Below are 4,911 nucleotides of genomic sequence, written 5' to 3' on the forward strand. Positions count from 1 at the left end.
ATCTACTGCTGGGTAAAGAATCGATTCATGTATTAATAATGTATTAAATGTTTACTTGTTTGTAATGCTTTTTATTTAACAAAATAGAAAGTTACAAAACAAGGGACACAAAAAAACTCAGATGCAGGAAAATGCAGATTCAAGAATACAAAAAAAGGGACGGAAACGTCCTTGTGCCAATAAAAAAGAAAAAAAACCTACATTGTGGGAAAACAATACAGAGATCATTGAGATTTTTAATTAAGCAAACAAATTATATAACGTAATTTGCTGATAAAATGTAGCATACGTTTGTCCACCCATCCATTCATTATTATAACCGTTTTAAGTATAAATTACTTTAAAAGAAAGTAGCCGAATATGTACATCGATAAATCTTTTTTTTTTTTTTTTTTTTTAAAAAAGCTTTCACTGAAGGTTTTATACCTCCCTATTTACACATGGATATTTACTCAATAGAATAATACAATATACAGTCAATAAAATATCGCTAATATACAGGGCAGCAGTGTGGAGTTGGACTCCTGACCAGTGGGTTGGGGTTCAATCCACCCAAGTGGGGGACACTGCTGTTGTACCCTTGAGCAAGGTACTTTACTGCTCCAGTAATAAATGGATAATTCTATGTAAATAATAACAATACTTGCTAAGAAATTACTACTAATAATATTACAATACCGTCATATGAGAAAATTACATTGCATAAGGGCATGCGTAAAAGGTAAAACTGAGCCTGTTGAATAAAATGATCTTGCTTTTTTTCACTCTTAACTAGACTGTTGAGGTAAAACAATTTTTTAAATTGGAAATCTATGATAAAAACTATTTAAAGCATCACAGACGCTTATTTGATCAAGGGAACGTAGTCTGTGACTGTAGCTTTAAAAGATAACCGAAAGTTATTCACGCACTGGCAAAGCACACTTTCACTTTCATAATGACACTTCCTGTTTTTATTTCGACACAACAAACTGAAACAACCTGGGAAGCTGAAGATATATACCTGCGTTTAAATTGCCTAAAATAAGATGTCGGCTTCGTGTGAAACATTTCCGATGTTTTTGCTTGACGGTGGTATTCCTAAGGTTTCAGAAACAGATTCTGAAGATGACAGCGATTCAGCTTCTAACTCGGATACTGACTACGAATTCCCAGAACCAACAACGTTTCCAGTAAGTGAAATGTGTGGGTGTGGAAACAAAACAGAACAACATACTACAGGGGTTACAATATACTGATAGTGGCCTATATTCATCAAGGGTTTTACACCAATTCGCAATCACCGACACTTTTTCTAAACTGAATACAATAATACAATGTGAGTTAACATGACACGCCACAGCTCAGAGCAGCGTAGCTTCATTAAAGACGCTGTGTGCGAGTAAGTCATGTTTCATTCATTTTATGGCTTATATGCACATTTATTCTTTTTTTAAAATAAAGCTCCAGGGTCCTGGGTTCGATTCCAGCCTCAGGGGTCTGTCTGTGTGGAGTTTGCATGTTCTCCCCAATGTGTTCACATTGTGGGTTTTCTCTGGGTACTCCGGTTTCCTCCCAGTCCAAAGACATGCTGTTCAGGTTGATTGGTCACTCTAAATTGCCCTCTGTGTGAGTGTGTGAGAGTGTGTGGTGTGTGTGTGTGAGAGTGTGGTGTGTCTGTGTGTGTGTGAGTGAGTGGTGTGTGTGTGTGTGTGTGTGTGTGTGAGAGTGTGTGGTGTGTGTCAGTGTGTGTGTGTGGTGTGTGTGTGTCTGTGTGTGTGTGTATGTGTGTCAGTGTGGTGTGTGTGTGTGTGTGTGTGTGTGTGTGTGTGTGTGTGTGTGAGAGTGTGTGGTGTGTGTCAGTGTGTGTGTGGTGTGTGTGTCTGTGTGTGTGTGTATGTGTGTCAGTGTGTGTGGTGTGTGTGTGTGTATGTGTGTCAGTGTGTGTGAGTAAGTGTGTGAGTGTGTGTGTGTGTGTGTGTGTGATGCCCTGTGATGGACTGGCGTCCCGTCCAGGGTGTAGTCTCGTCTTGCACCCTGTGTATGCCGGGTTAGGATCCAGCTCACTGCGACCCTGTAAAGGATTAAGCGGTTAATGATAATGGATGGATATATAAAAACCAAAATCTGTGAAAATGGATATAGACCATTTTGGAATGAAGCTCTTCAGTTGTCCCCAGTCTCTCCCCACCTCAATTCATTTATGTTTTACCACATTTAAAATCATGAGTGAAGTTTGTAAAATAGAAAGTGAAAGCATTGTGATTTCACAGGGAGATTCACATCAGGGTTTATTGACTATCTGCGCTTGATTTCACTTGGCTTTTCTTTCTTTTTCAGATCTCGGCCACAAGCTTTCCAGGACCAAGACGTGTAAAGGTCTGGATCTTTCTTTTACCACTACAATTACACAATATAACCATTTATATTCTGGACACAGATACAAGAGAAAACTTACTGGAAGGGACACAGCAACTGCTCCAATTGTCTTCAAACTGACTCTGGACTCTGTCAATTACTCCTAGTCCATACAGTAGCTTACATGAGGACATTCATTACAGCGGATGGCATGGTGGTGTGGTGGTTAGCACTGCTGGCTCGCAGCTCCAGGGTCCTAGGTTCGATTCCGGTCTCAGGGGTCTGTCTGTGTGGAGTTTGCATGTTCTCCCCAATGTGTTCACATTGTGAGTTTTCTCTGGGTACTCCGGTTTCCTCCCACAGTCCAAAGACATGCGTTCAGGATGATCTTAAATTTCCCTCTGTGTGTGTGTGTGTGTGTGTGTAGCAAAACTGATGTCCCGTCCAGGGTGTAGTCCCGCCTTGCATTGCCCTGTGTCTGCCGGGTTAGGCTCCGGCTCACTGCAGTGACCCTCTAAAGAATTAAGTGGTTATGATAATGAATGGATGGATAAACTTTCAACCCATTTTGATCAAAACTTCACATACATTAATTTGTTAACAAACTTAAACAGTATACCAACAACAAAGACAAATATATTTGGAGACACACAGTCAGAAGAGGTGTCTGTCTTTCATTTTCATGCTTTTTTTTGTAGTTGCATCTCAAGCTTTGAGCTACATCACTGCCCTTTCCTAATCTACCATATAAGCATTTACTCCCAAGGGATAGCATACTGTAAACCTTCACTTGTACATAGTTCCTGTGACTTTTGCAGTACAAATGCATCTCTCAGTCTGTGTCTATCAGACAGGTCCTGTTCTTTGTGGGCGTTTCTGCCATGACCTGTACTTCATCACTTCAGCCATCCATCATGACACACTTATTCCTTTAGAGGGTCGAGGCGAGCCAGAGCCTAACCCGGCAGACACAGGGCACAAGGCAGGACTACACCCCGGACAGGATGCCAGCCCATTGCAGGGCACCACACACACACACAGGGCAATTTAGAGTGACCAATCAACCTGAACGCATGTCTTTGGACTGTGGGAGGAAACTGGAGTACCCAGAGAAAACCCACAATGTGAACACACTGGGGAGAACATGCAAACTCCACACAGACAGACCCCTGAGACCGGAATCGAACCCAGGAACCTGGAGCTGCGAGCCAGCAGTGCTAACCACCACACCACCATGCCGCCCTTCATCACTTCAGTGGAAAAGAAACATCTTTAAATAAATAATAAAATTGACAATAAAAACAGTCGAATATATAATTGTTAATACTTTCTAGAGTATCAAATACCTGTATAAATATACCTGAGAGATGTGTATTTCTTGATCTATTTTAGGTGACAGAATTTCGACCAGTAATACACCAGGAGGGTTACACCACAACCTACAGGTAGAGCTTTAAAAAATAATGTACCTTAAAGGGGAACCCAGGTTGGGTTACGTGTTCCCATATGTTGCTACAACAGGTTTTTTTTGACATCCTGACCACTTTTTTTTTTACACTATTAAATTGCAGTCTACAGTTCTTGGTTTTCAAGATGACTTCAAAATATACCCTTCAGAAAAACTTCAGAACTACACTTCCCATCACCTTCTCATCGTAGATACATGACCAGGAGTATGATGGGAAATGTAGTTCTGAAATTCTGCTGAAGAAGACATTTGAAGCCATCTTGGAAACAGAGCATTGTAGACAATGCAATTTAATAGTGTAAAAAAATGTGTCCAGGATGTAAAAATAAATAAATAATAAACAACATATTGGAACCTGTAGCACACAAACACAAAACAACTTGAGTTAAACATAAGTGTGTGTGGGGGGGGGGGGTATCCATATACTACAATTCGATTTGTTTTATTAATTAATTTTTCCAAATGAACATGTATTGTTGATTAAATTAATACTAAATTATAATATCTAAAATATAGGGTGTGGTGGTTTGCACTGCTGCCTCACAGCTCCAGGGTCCCGGGTTCGAATCAGGTCTCAGGGGTCTGTCTGTGTGGAGTTTGCATGTTCTCCCTGTGTCCACATTGTGGGTTTTCTCTGGGTACTCCGGTTTCCTCCCACAGTCCAAAGACTTGCTGTTCAGGTTGATTGGTCACTCTGAATTGCCCTCTGTGTGTGTGTGTGTGAGTGTGTGGTGTGTGTGTGTGAGAGTGTGTGTGTGTGTGTGAGAGTGAGTGGTGTGTGTGTGTGTGTGAGAGTGAGTGGTGTGTGTGTGTGTGAGAGTGTGTGGTGTGTGTGTGAGAGTGTGTGGTGTGTGTGAGAGTGAGTGGTGTGTGTGTGTGTGAGAGTGAGTGGTGTGTGTGTGTGTGTGAGAGTGTGTGGTGTGTGTGTGAGAGTGTGTGGTGTGTGTGTGAGAGTGAGTGGTGTGTGTGTGTATGTGTGTGAGAGTGTGTGGTGTGTGTGTGTGAGAGTGAGTGGTGTGTGTGTGTGTGAGAGTGTGTGGTGTGTGTGAGAGTGAGTGGTGTGTGTGTGTGTGTGTGAGAGAGTGTGTGGTGAGTGTGTGGTGTGT

The 4,911-nt window shown here is 41.5% G+C and overlaps 1 protein-coding gene across 1 annotated transcript in view; it reads left to right on the plus strand.

Annotated features, from left to right (window-relative positions):
* The first annotated feature begins 910 nt into the window (after positions 1-910).
* The window catches only part of LOC117414382 (uncharacterized), a 19,647-nt gene continuing 15,646 nt past the window's right edge, over positions 911-4,911 (plus strand). The window contains exons 1-3 of the mRNA XM_059009772.1: positions 911-1,172; positions 2,320-2,358; positions 3,730-3,782. The gene's annotated coding sequence lies outside the window, so the exon portion shown is untranslated. The remainder of the gene's footprint in view (positions 1,173-2,319; positions 2,359-3,729; positions 3,783-4,911) is intronic.

The sequence above is a fragment of the Acipenser ruthenus genome, chromosome 39 (genome assembly GCF_902713425.1).
Source record: "Acipenser ruthenus chromosome 39, fAciRut3.2 maternal haplotype, whole genome shotgun sequence".
In the NCBI taxonomy this organism is placed as follows: Eukaryota; Metazoa; Chordata; class Actinopteri; order Acipenseriformes; family Acipenseridae; genus Acipenser; species Acipenser ruthenus.